Source organism: Pinus tabuliformis, chromosome 7 (genome assembly GCF_031772625.1).
Source record: "Pinus tabuliformis cultivar Carrire ecotype Pingquan chromosome 7, CPIR1, whole genome shotgun sequence".
NCBI classification, from domain to species: Eukaryota; Viridiplantae; Streptophyta; class Pinopsida; order Pinales; family Pinaceae; genus Pinus; species Pinus tabuliformis.
The window spans coordinates 453485377-453499713 of record NC_142293.1 but is presented as its reverse complement, the minus strand read 5'-3'; positions in this window follow the sequence as shown (position 1 = coordinate 453499713).

Sequence of the window (14337 nt, the reverse complement as noted above, 5' to 3'; positions counted from 1 at the left end):
AATGAAGAAAACTCAAGATAAATAGTGTCGTGAGGAGGATCTAGGGGAGAATCTAGACTACGTACTTTGTTGTTATACAAAAGTAACCCATCGTTGTTGTCTAGGTAATCATGTTTGCATGTTAGTAAGATATCTGGCCTAGCAATATCTTTGAGGTGTATTGGGAGGGTGAACGGTCCCTCACATCCACACCAAACTAGAGTGGGATGCAATGTTGCTATCAATCTATCTCTTGGAATCCATAGCTTATGGGGGCAATAAAAAGAAGGATGTAATCAACTGAGTGGGATCTATCCTAGGAGGCTAGAGAATACATGTACATGCCACAAACTCGAAGGGCCTCTTGCAAGAAAAGGCTTAGACATATCTCGTCTGAATAGCAGAAGAAACTGAACAAAGTCTAGATCCATTTGAACAAACAATGGAATCTCTCGTAGATCTCATAATAAATAGGGCAACAAAATATAAAATTCTCCTCTATCTCAACCTCATAAAGATGGCACAACTAGAAAATTCTCTATGCTCGTACAATCAAGAGGCCCATCTCAACTCGATGTCTATGTCAGGCCACTCAAAACTGAAGAGAGTGTCCCCAATGAGAAGTAGTGTATGGGGGTTGGATAATAAGCCTTGTCCCACACATATATGAAGTGAGAATTCTCCTCTATCTCAACCTCATAAAGCTAGCACAACTAGCAAATTCTCTCCATTCGTATAATAAAGAGGGCCATCTCAATTTGATGTCTATGTGAGGCCACTCAATACTAAAGAGATTGTACCCAATGAGAAGTAGTGTATGAGGCTTGGATAATAAGCCTTGTCCCACACCTTTATGAAGTAAGCAGCATAGAACACCATTTTTGGACATAACCTACCTTTCGAGACTTAAAGAAGAGACATGAAAAAATTATCTATATATATCATCGTGAATGATCCACGGAATATCTAAAAGGGGGAAATCAATCCTTTGATAGATCAATAGAATTTAGAGGGTTTGATACCCCTACAAATGAACACCTAGTGTTACCATGAGGGCTACATAATGGAATGGACTCTAATGAATAATAGGCCATGTATGGGTACAAATATCATACCCATAATTGAATTGATCATACTCTCACTGAAGTGAAAAAGTGAAACCAAGTGAAAAATAGCCTCATGACGAAAGCAAAACTAAAATCTCAGTCATTAAGTTCTTGTATGTATTGTTCTAAGCCTAGCTCACACTGAGACCAACAGGTATTTTATTCATCTTATGCTTTGATCCATTTATCCATTAAGGGGGTGTTGATAGTGCTCGACCCACCAACATTACAGGTTCTCTCTAGTATGAAATCGCAACTAGATCTCACACCGTTTGTTGTACGAGTCCCATCCGGTATGATGGCCCAATTACCATTGTCTTAAAGATCTACCTTAACTCTTGCTTGTCAGCAAAAGAGAATGGTTTTCTTTGTCTTCGAGAAGTGAGGTTTGTGTGCCTAGTGAGTGCAAGTGTCACTTGTGTCAATGGTTCTTTCACTCTCACGGGAGAGGGTGAGAGTGAGTTCCAAGCCTATTGGGAGCAGTCCCAACACTGCTATGAACACACAACACAACAGGACATGCACAACTTATGGAGGAGTAGTCCACATGGATGCAGCAGTCACAACATACAAGGTAAGGTAACACGTACGTCACTCAATGGATTAGTCCGAACGAGTGCAACGGTTGTTACATTAAGCTTCATGTGAAAGGTTTATCTCATGTTTGGGAGAGCAGCCCGCATGGGCGAGATAGTGTTAACAACATATACAACATATTTCCTTTAATAGATTATGCATTACAACAAATGAAATAGTTCAAATGTAGAGCTTAGGTTAAAGCAACATGCATTACAAGTGTTAAAGATTAGTCTTACAACAGGTACAATACATGTGTTAAAACGTGTCGGCCTATTAGCAGGTTTCTGAATTAAGAGAAAGTTCCAAGACACATCTACACAATACATCACTAACCTCGAGCATGGGGCATTGGATCCACTACTTATTCCTCAAAGAAAAGATTATACAATCTCTTGGCTATGTGGGACGAGCTGAGGTGAAAATTCCTTTGCATGTAAAAGTGAGGGGTTATTTATATCCAAGGGTGACACTGATCCTTGTGGCTATTCGACTACCCTCATGACCATTTGGCTTCCATGACTTTTTGACTTACATGACTCTTTTTTCAACAAGTGAGTCTCTTGGATTTCCACGTTACATCACATTTATTGACAACATAGCCCATAGTGGAGATGTGGGTGACATGGCTCATGACATGACTGGACATGACATGACTGGACATGACTTGACAAGACAATGCTAGTACATTCATGCCACTGTTGGACTGCATGTTGAGCTACAATGCTGCTGGGTGATGGATGTCTTCATGGTGTATCATAGCTTCACCTCCATGTGGCAAAGTCAACAAAGTCTTCAATGGTCCTTGGTTCTCTTGATGAAGCTTTAGCATGTTGTTCCTTTCTTACATGATGGAAGGATTGATAGGCTCATTTGTTCTTGAAGGTGCATGTTTGTCGTGTTTGTCCCCTTCGCATGCTTCATTCGTTCATTTATTGCTGAACTTGTCCCTCTACATGTGCTCCCTTCGTTCATCCCATTCATCATCTTGCCATGTTTGTTGGTGTACCTGCACATGCAATAACTCATGATGAGACAACATCAAATCCAAAACCTCGTAGTCTACCATGGCACATGATCATTTCGAATGTAGGTGACCGGGAGAGGCGACAAGGTTGTGAAGCAAGATGATGGCTCCAAGCACTGCTAATGAAAATAGCGTAGGAGTCACTGAGTGATCGAGATGGAAAATTTGAGTCAACAGTGACTCCATGTGAGGTTTGGCTTGGCTGGGAGCCAAAATTGCGTAAATTTTGGGAGGGACAGTCTGGGTTGTAGGAAAGCAAAGCAGGCATCCTCTATGCATTTTTCAGAACGAACAGGCAGCGGGGGCTGGGCTGATCCAGGTGGATATTGGTGGCCACTTACCTATTCCACTTGGACCCACAACACCATGTCTTTCAGTTTTTTGGTTTACTTAATAGTAGCACAATTTACTATTTTTGGTAGTTTTTCGAGTCCTAAACTTCCATAGCTGTTTTGAGTCCATAAAAAACATTTTTATGGAAAACAAAGAGATTGAAAATGTCCCAATCAGGCTTGCCAATTTATTTTTGGTCTTCTCTTCGAGATCTTTGAAACAAGGTATTAAGATAGCCAAACGAAGATCGTATGCCAAAGATACGACCCCGGGAATTTGATGTACCAATTTACCCAAATGGGGCCCATAGTTTTGGCGCTTCATCTCCTAGGGTTATGTTTTTGAATGTTTAGGGTTTTCCATTGTTCCTCAATAATAAATAAGCCTTTGAGCCTCATTGTAACACAGCTCATAGGCATGTAGCTGCAACATCTCTCCTCAAGGATAAGCTAACATCACCCGAGCTATCTTATTTCCATTATGTTTGTAAACATAGTTCAATATTTTTCCATCAATGAAATGAAGTGCTTTTCATCGACATCTCTATGTTAATGATTATATTTATAAGTTTTTGCATTCTTGTTTAAGTTCAGATTAGTGGTATTAGAGTAGTCTGTTCTTTCTCTGTTTTTCTTTGCATGTCCCCAACAAGGTCAGGGTATAAGGAATTCGGGCTCAATCTAGTTGAACAATTGCAGGATCAACCTCACAAAAACCAACGACCTCCCATGGTGGAAGAAAATAAATACGGGGGGGCAGGAGATCCTTTCAAAATGTTGCTTGAAGAAGCTCTCGAGTGACAGAGAGATTCGATGATGGACAAATTTGCCTAGATCCTATGACGGCTACCCACGGGCGATGCATCTTCATCCAACAACCACTCTAGAGGCGCCACTCCTTTTAAGGTACAAGTTAACTTTGATATTCCCATATTCGAAGGCCTGGTAGATGTAGATGTCATAGATAAATGGTTAAATCTATTGGAAGGATATTTTCAGTTCATGACTTTTCCAATCGGGAAATTCTTACATTTGCACTTCTCAAGGCCACCCCACATGTCAAGGACTAGTGGGAAACCTGCTGTGAATAAAAGGATGAGAGTGAGCCCTTGTTGTTTTCAGCTGCACCCACTTGGAATTGTTTTCGAGATACCATCAAGGAACAGTATTACCCTGCTGAGAGATCTGATAATAAATACATAAAGTGGGCCACGCTACCGCAGGGAAGAGACCAAGATGTGCTCGAGTTCACAAATACTTTCCATACCCTTCACACGAAGTTAGGTATCAAGGATACTGAGTGGAATTTGGTGCTCAAGTATCGCGACTGTCTACAGAAGTGCATCCAGGATGAGATGGAGTTCCTGGACATTTTCTCACTTGACATGATATATCGGTACATTGTAAAGATTAAGAAAAAGCTTAAACAAAAGAAGCGGGACTTTGGAATTGTGAATCCAAAGCAAGGAAAAGGCACTGTCAAGCCACAAAACAAGGGACCAAGCTAAGGCGGGGCTAACCAGGAGAACCCACCGAAGCCGGAAGCAAAGAAAAACACCACAAAGATGATGAAGGACATGGGAAAATGGTGTGAGTTCCATAAGAACTCCACTCGCAATACAATTGAGTGTTGGGCCAAGAAGTCACTAGTGGTCGAGTTGAAGGCCTCCGAATCAGATGCAGGTTCTGACTCTAAATCAGAACTCAATAAGGGGACTGAAAAAGGGAAGAAAAGCATTGAAGCAGAGCCCAGTGCCACCATGGCCACCACAAAGATCCGGAAAATTGAGCCTGAAGATCGAAAGGAGGGGGAACACCTCTTCCACTCACAGAAGTGGGTGAAGGGTTCTTCACTGCAATTCATTGTCCATAGTAGGAGCCAAAAGAACCTCATTTCAGCAGAGGTCATGAAGCAGTTGAGCCTAAAGACTACAACACATCCATAACCGTACAACATCAGTGGCTTCAACAAGGAAGAGATCTTTGCATCAGCCAGCAATGTCGCCTTCCCTATAGAGTGAAGCCCTCCACAAATGAGGTATTGTGTGACATTGCTCCTCTTGGAGTTTCTGATGCATTGTTAGGACAAACATACTTGTGTAAGTGACATGCTATATATGAGTCTAGACTTCACTCTGTGATTACTACTTTGGCTAATAAGTTGTACGGGATACCAAAGGTAGTCCCGCCTACCGCCATCTGTTTGATCACAGCAAAGCAATGTAGTAAGACCATTTCCCAGACCAGGAATTTTTTTTTCCTTATGATTCACCCCCAAGGCAAGAAGAAGGTTGTGGCCACAACTTCTAGGCAGGGCTCCTCTGCACAACAATAATAGATGAACAAGGTTGTGGAGGAGTACACGGACATTTTCGCCTCACCAATAGGGGTACCTCTACAATATTAGGTCAAGATCTCCATCAATCCGACCCCAGATGTGCCACTGTCCAATGGAGCAATCTATCGATGCTCTCTTCTAGAGAATGATGAGATCAAGAGGCAGATTCAGGAACTACTGCAGAAAGGGCACATCAAGCCAAGCTCATCACCCTATGGGAGCCTGATTGTATTGGTACAAAATAAGGATGGGACCTGGAGACTCTGTATTAACTATCGAGCACTGAAAAAGATCACTATCCAGAATAGGTACCCAATCCCGTGAATGGATGACCTTATGGACTGTCTCAAGGGGGCCAAATATTTCAGCAATATTGAATTGAAGTCAAGTTATCACCAGGTTCCTATCGAACCCTCCGATGTGTGGAAGACTGCCTTCAAATACAGGAGGGCCCTTTCGAATGGTTGGTCATGTCGTTCAAATTGACGAATGCCCCTGAAAATTTCATGAGACTGATAAAGGACATCTTGCAGCCCTTCACCAATGCATTTGTGGTGGTGTATCTATATGACATCTTGATCTTCAAATAGAGTTGGGAAGAACACCTCCACCATAGAAGTTGTGTGCTAGCTTGGAGAAATTCACCTTTGGCCTAACCCAGATTCAATATTTGCAGTACATCATTGATGAGGAGGGTGTACATGTGGACCCATCCAATGTACAAGTCATTCAACATTGGCTAGCCCCAACCACTCTAACAGAGCTCCACAGCTTTTTGGGTGTTGCCAATTTATACCACAGGTTCCTCTTGGGGTTCTCTCATATTGCTTGGCGTTTAAGTCAAGTCACCAACGGTAGAGAAAAATAAAATTTCTTCTGGTTAGAAACTATTGGGCATGGAATCCCCCCCAAGGCATGTCTTGGGGCTTAAAGCCCAAGTTTTAATTCAATCTTGTTGTAAAGCACCGCGAATTGTGGAGGTGGAGCGTGAAGTCATAATAGAGTCATAGGGTTGTCCGCCCTAGTTTTGTAATGTAATGTCAGTTGGATAGACCTACCCAAGGTCCATTGACCATGGGATTGTATAAATAGAGTGAGGCTCTAAGTGTATAAGATAACCAAGGGAGAATAGAATATGAGAAGTCTAATGGATTGAATCATAGTGTGAAGTGTGTCTTTGGGTCATAGAGTAGGAGAAGGCTCTGCAGCTGAGTGCGCAGAGGCCTTGTAGTCTGTTGCACATAGGCCTTGTAGTCTGCTGCTAAGTACAAAGACCCTATAGCTAACTGTGCAAAGCAAATAGAGTCTATAACCATGGAAAGAATGAATAAAGAGAATTTTGGTTATAATTTTGTGTATCTGTTCTTGGGTTAATACATGATTGACATAACTTGCAAATGTACTTTTTATTTACTACACGCACCTGTATGAATGTTTTATGTTGTTATGTATAACTCAAAGCACTCATGTAGGCAAAGATAATTAACTAACATTGTAATATAAGCAAGGTCTTGGGTAATAGTGAAAAATGCATAACAACCTCAGGATAGGGATGTGCAAAGGCAGTGTATCAGGTCACGAGGAACGAGAAGGTGCACAAAGCAACCTGCGCGCAAAGAGAAACCGCAGACCAGTCAAACTCATCAAACATCTCGAGGGTGCGGAAAGCTGGTTCTAGCACCCTCCCATACTACTTTGGGTGACACCTCAATTTGCGCTTCGTGGATTTTTTCCGAAAGGGCCAATAGTACTGGGATTTGTTTTGCTAACTAACTCTGAACCTAGTTCAAGCCCCAAAAAGCCAACAAATTGTTCTGTTACCATGACCAGGATTTGCATAGGGATGTTGTTGGGTCCCTATAATACTAGTGATTACCCCATTACTATTGTAGTTATACCCCTTATTTATATTGTTGTGCCCCTATTACCCCCATATTGTTATTTCTGTGCCCCATAGAATCCCTCTATTGTTATTTTTGTGGCTTTATATTGTTATTGTTAGGTCAGCTGGATTATATTGTGACTCCTTAGACTCCTATATATAGAAAGGAGGTTTTGTCATTTCTATCATCCAAGAATTGTTCATTTATGTAATGTAAAGGAGGTTTCCCCCTCGAAGAGGCTGAATTCTAAGGCGTGGATCTCTCTTTTCTATCTTTTTGTGAGCTGGTTTCATAACATTTGGTATCAGAGCTTTGGATTCTAGGGTTTCGCTGCTCCCAACAGGTCATCGTGGCAGTTTCGCTATAACTATTTTTTTGTAAGGTTTCAGAAGTCGCAAAAAAAACCCATTTGAGAAGAATTGGCGCTGAACCTTGGATCCGAATTTCAGAGCTTTTCTCGTGATATTTTCAGAGATATGATCTGAGGAATTTGGCCTTTTTGCAGACTCCTAAATTACATTCAAAACAGGTGACCTGGGGAAAATCGTCATAACTCTCTCTCTGAGGATTGGATTGAAATTTCGTAAAAAGGTACAGAAAGAGGACGGACTGTAGTTTCTTGTGTGTATGTTTCAGATTCAAAGGTTGAAACAGTGACTCGTGGCACGTCGTACAAGTTCCCTCTACTGAACCAGTCTAAAAGCAAGTCACTGTGGGAGATTTCACATAACTCTTCCTTGGAGAATCCAATTTGGCTCAGACTTGTGGCATTGGAAAGAGGACGTAGAAGGCTACTACAGATAGAAATTTCAGAACTGGATGATCCAAAATTACAGAGATACATCAGATTCAATATCAGGCTTCTATAAAGTGAAAAAAGGTGTGTAGTTTTTTTTTAAATTTTTGTGTAAGCTTGGTTTAACGGAATTCAAAGGGCATAGTAAAGCATTCTTATCGGTAACTGATGCCCCAAGGAAAGAAAATGAAAACACCTAGTAAGGAACCTGAAAGCTCTAGCATGACTCATGAAGAAGAAGAAGAAATGCTACATGATATATCAAAATTACAAGAACAAGTGCAACAAATGTCACGCTCACAAAAGCTAACAGAAGCTAAGATAAGTGGTGTGGAATCTAAGATAAAGGGCATGGAAGCTAAGATGGATGATTCGAAGATAGATTTGAAGAGAGACATGGCATATTTGAAGATAGATTTGAAGACATATATGGAAGAATTGAAGAAGTTGCTACAAGAAAGGGTCACTAATGGTGAAAAGGTAGTAAAGGAAACTCATGATGAGAACAAAAGAAATGTTAATCATGACACCATAGATGCTAATGTTGGATTGAAGAATCACCATATTCCAAAAATCGATATGAGGAAGTTTGATGGCAAGGATCCCGCTACATGGATATTACAGATGGAGCAATTCTTCGATCTCAATAATGTGCAAAATGCACAAAAGGTACGTATGGCAACTGTATATTTGGAACCAAATAAGTTTGTATGGTATCAATGGCTTTTCTCTCATAAACAATTTATCACTTGGGCAATTTTTACGGAAGAATTGATAGCACATTATGAAGATACAAAAAGCAACACTTTTTTTAGCCAATTGATAAGTCTCAAACAAAAGGGTTCAGTAATGGAGCACATTGAGGAGTTCCAAAAATTGAACATAAGGGTAAAAGATATTCCAGAGGAGCATAGGATTGATGTGTTCATAGGGTCTTTAAAGTATAATATCCAACATGATGTTCACCTTTGGGAACCTGATTCATTAGAGAAGGCATTCAGGTTAGCAAGAAAAATGGAAAGCAAAATTATGGCAACCAGGAAGCATACCACTCACAACTATAAAGACGGAAGTGTTGTTGCCCCTAGTCTTCCACAACCTATAAGGTTGACACCACAACAATTGGAAGAAAAAAGAGCAAAAGGGCTTTGTTACAGTTGTGATAGCAAATACACTAAAGGTCATAAGTGTGCTGAGAAGAAATTATTCTACATAGATTGTGAAGAGGAAGAAGAAAAGGAGCAAGAAAGGTCAAAAGAAGAAGATATACTCCAGGAACAAAGCCTAGATGAAGAACAAATAAATCCGACCATATCTTGTAATGCATTGGCGGGAATTACCACTCCTCAAACCATCAAGATAGAAGGACAAATCAAGAAGAAAAAGGTAATGGTGTTGATTGATTCAAGAAGCACCCACAATTTTATTCATTGTAGGGTAGCAAAAGAATTGAATTGCTTCCTATATCCAGCACCAGAGTGTCAAGTGATGATTGCAAATGGAGGAACAATAAATTGCTCTGGAAAGTGCCATAATATCAAGCTATCCATGGGAGAATATGTATTGACTAGCCCAATGCTTTCCATTCCAATGGGAGGTGCGGATGTTGTACTAGGAGTCCAATGGCTACAATCCTTGGGTACAATAGCTTTTAATTTTCAAGAACTTTTCATCAAATTTTCTTCGGAAGGAAAGGAAGTTGAATTAAGGGGTATTGCAGGGAAACCAGGAAAGATAATCAGCTCTCATGGTATGACAAAGCTTCTGAAAAGGAGCAAAGAGGTGTAATTGCACAATTATGCTCGCTAGATGTTTCCACATTGGAATCATCTATTTCTCCAGATATCCAAAAAGTCTTGGACAATCATTCCAAGGTATTTGAGACTCCCAAGGGTCTCCCACCTATGCGTGATCATGATCATGCTATTCATCTGATTCCAGGAAGTGTTCCTCCAAACATCAGGCCGTACAGATATCCCTATGTCCAAAAAAGTGAAATTGAACGTATGGTTGCAGAAATGCTAGAGGCTGGTATAATTCAACCGAGTCAAAGTTCTTTCTCAGCTCCAGTAGTATTGGTGCACAAGAAGGATGGATCATGGCGCATGTGTCCAGATTATAGGGAGCTCAACAAGCTCACTATTAAAGATAAGTTCCCCATTCCTGTTATTGATGAATTACTGGATGAATTGCATGGATCAATTTACTTCACCAAGTTGGATCTTCGTTCGGGATATCATCAAATTAGAATGAAGATTGAAGACATTCCAAAAATGACATTTAGAACTCATGAGGGTCATTATGAATTTTTGGTCATGCCTTTTGGCCTTACCAATGCACCTTCAACATTTCAAGGTTTGATGAATTCAATTTTCAAGCCATTCCTTAGAAAATTTGTGTTAGTATTTTTTGATGATATACTAATCTACAGCAAGTCTTGGAAGGATCATGTTGAACATGTTGACAAGGTGCTACAACTATTGGAGGAGAAACAATTATATGCAAAAAGATCCAAATGTTTCTTTGGAGTCCAGGAGGTGGAATATTTGGGTCATATTGTATCTCATGAAGGAGTTAAGGTAGACCCTAGCAAAATTAAAGCCATTAAGGAATGGAAAATCCCCACATCCATAAAGCATCTGCGAGGATTTCTTGGGTTGACAGGGTATTATCGCAAGTTTGTTAAGAATTATGGGAGAATAGCAGCACCTCTAACAACATTATTGAAGAAAGATTCATTTTCATGGACTCGGGAAGCAACAAAGGCCTTTGAACATCTTAAAGAGGCAATGTGCCAAGCACCATTCTTAGCTACACCGGACTTCACAAAAACCTTTATTGTGGAATGTGATGCTTCAGGAAATGGAATTGGTGTTGTTCTAATGCAAGATGAAAGACCCATTTCTTTTGAAAGTCGTCCAATCAAGGGGAAGTTTTTAAGCAAAGCTATTTATGAGAAGGAAATGTTGGCAATACTCCATGCACTTAAGAAATGGCGACCCTACCTAATGGGAAGACACTTCAAGGTAAAAACGGATCATGATAGCCTTAAATACATTTTAGAACAAAGATTATCCTCTGAAGAGAAACAAAAGTGGGTCACAAAGATGTTGGGTTATGACTTTGAAATCATCTACAAAAAAGGGAAGCAAAATGTGGTGGCAGATGCACTCTCAAGAAAGGATGAGGATGTGGAAGCATTGTTGTGTGCCATTTCTATTATCCAACCAGATTGGATAAACGAAGCAAGGGAGGAATGGAAGAATGAAGAAGAAGTGTGGGCACTTATTCGAAAGCTACAACAAGATTCCAGTACTTCTGATACATTTAGCTGGCAAAATGATTCGTTATGGTACAAAGATCGCTTATACCTCTGTAAGAATTCCCAGCTAAAACAAAAGATTCTTATGGAATTGCACACTTCTCCCTTAGGAGGGCACTCAGGATTTTTACAAACTTACCACAGGGTTAAGAAGGAATTTTTTTGGGATGGCCTTAAATCATATATTCAAAAGTTTGTGGCGGAATGTTTTGTTTGCCAGCAAAATAAAGTTGAAACAATTAAGACACCGGGTCTATTACAACCTTTATCCATTCCAAGCCAACGTTGGGAGGAGGTTTCAATGGATTTTATCACAGGTTTACCAAGTCTGAGGGAAAGACTGTCATCATGGTGGTAGTTGACAGACTTACCAAGTATGCACACTTTTGTGCATTATCACATCCATTTAAAGCCAGTACAGTTTCTACTGCATTTATGGAAACAGTTCAAAAGATACATGGAAACCCAAAGATTATTGTAAGTGACAGAGATCCCATTTTCACTGGAAATTTTTGGACAGAATTATTTTCTTGTCTTGGTACTCAGTTATCTCATAGCTCATCTTATCATCCTCAATCTGATGGGAAAACTGAGATAGTAAACAAATGTTTGGAAGGATATCTTCGTTGCTTTGTATCTGATAAACAGACACAATGGGTCAAATGGTTGCCTCTGGCTGAATGGTGGTATAACACTTCCTTACATACAACAACAAAAATGACCCCATTTATGGCACTTTATGGGTATCAACCACCATCCATCACATCATATTTAAGAGAAAATTCTAAGGTTCAGGCAGTGGAACATCACATCAAACATCAACAACAAGTCCTCCAACTCTTAAAGGATAACCTCGTGTTGGCACAAAATAGAATGAAACAATAGGTAGATCAACATTGCAGTGAAAGAAGTTTTGATGTAGGTGATTGGGTATTCCTACGGCTACAACCATATAAGAAAATGTCCCTAAAGCAAGCTAAGAATGATAATAAATTATCACCAAAGTATTATGGTCCGTACAAGGTGTTGCAAAAGATTGGTACTATGGCATACAAATTGGAGCTTCCTGCAGCTTCTCGATTGCACCCAGTCTTCCATGTTTCATGTTTAAAAAAGGTTATAGGTGACAAGCTCCCAATTCAGACAATATTGCCAGAAGTTGATGAGGAAGGAAAAATTATATTGGAACCGGAAGCAGTCACAGAAACAAGAATTCGACAGCTACGAAATTGATCAATTTCAGATTATCTTATCAAGTGGAAGAACTTATCCGCTGAAGATTCCACATGGGAGGATGAGAATTTTATGCAGAAGTATCCAGAACTACTCAAGCGTTGAGGACAACACTTTTTTGAAGGAGAGGGGCATGTTGGGTCCCTATAATACTATTGATTACCCCATTACTATTGTAGTTATACCCCTTATTTATATTGTTGTGCCCCTATTACCCCCATATTGTTATTTCCATGCCCCATAGAATCCCTCTATTGTTATTTTTGTGGCTTTGTATTATTATTGTTAGGTCGGCTGGATTATATTGTGACTCCTTAGACTTCTATATATAGAAAGGAGGTTTTGTCATTTGTATCATCAAAGAATTGCTCATTTATGTAATGTAAAGGAGGTTGCCCCCTCGAAGAGGCTGAATTCTAAGGCGTGGATCTCTCTTTTCTATCTTTTTGTGAGCTGGTTTCATAATAGATGTCTGATGTCGTATCACTAGAATCCAACAAAGAAAAGAATTGAAGAGTGGTTGGATAGAAAGATTCATGAGTTCGTGGCATAGGAAAATAGGAATCCGTGATTATCAAAGGAAGAGTGATTAGATTTCTACTTATATACAGAAATCCATGAAATTTTCTTTGCATCCTTTCCTACTGAGTTGTACTAGTGGATCGCAAGGCTAGCAGATAGCCAAGGAAGATGTAAACTCGACAAACCTATTATGCGGACTCTACAGTTGGTGTGCAGACTGGAAGCATTAGAAGATAGGATCACATGCACTCTTGATCACTGGTTGGATCAGATCATAGGAGGGTTCATCACCAAATTTGTGGTAGATACTTTGGTCAGCTATAGCAAGGCAGAACGACGCTTCCTCAAGGGACTGCGAGGTAAGTACGTTAAAACTTTGAAAACCTCGATTAAAATGCTACTGTGTGAAAAGCAATTTATGTGAATAAATTGATGTTTGGGGCTACACGGAGTGGGAGGATCTACAGAAACGAAGGTGTTTCCAAGAAAACTAGTGTCTTTTCAATCTATTAGTCCCACTAGGATTGGTAGTTATCCTAGAAACAAAAAATCAAAGTAATTTGCAATTTCCTTTATGTATGATAGATAAAGAGGAGAAAAGAAACCAACCTGGATCTTTCACTTGACTCCTTGCTTGATTTCTCTCTCCCTTGATAAAGTTTGCACCTCTCCTCTTACCTATCATGCTCAATGAATATACCTGTCGAGACAAAGTAACAATACACCATCAAAGCATCTCGATCTATTATATCATAAACAATGCAGAATCAGAAATACATAGATCATACAATGGCATTCACAAATAATGACATTCACAAATACACGATTGTATGGAGGAAAAGTCAAAGAACTTTGTTAATAGTAGAAGGGAGAATTACAACCGAGCTGTCTAATTCACCATCATCCTCCCAGCATCAAAGCCCTCTTCACCTCATGAAAAGAAAGATCACCCAACAATACAATGCCTTCTCTCAAAGACAAACTATCAGCACTTCCTTACAAATTACCAAATTCCAGCCTTGTAGATCTCTTAGATGAGGGATCCATTTATAGATGTCTACAAATGTGTGAGTTATCTTTAGGTTTTTTATTAGTTTCATTCCACTTGTTGTTCTTGGTTCCACTTGAAGATTTCTTGGATCTCTTACTCATCCCTAGGCGAATTCTGAGAGGCAAGTGTCATAGGAGAAGTTTCTGGAAGATTCCATGAGCATCCACTTAGC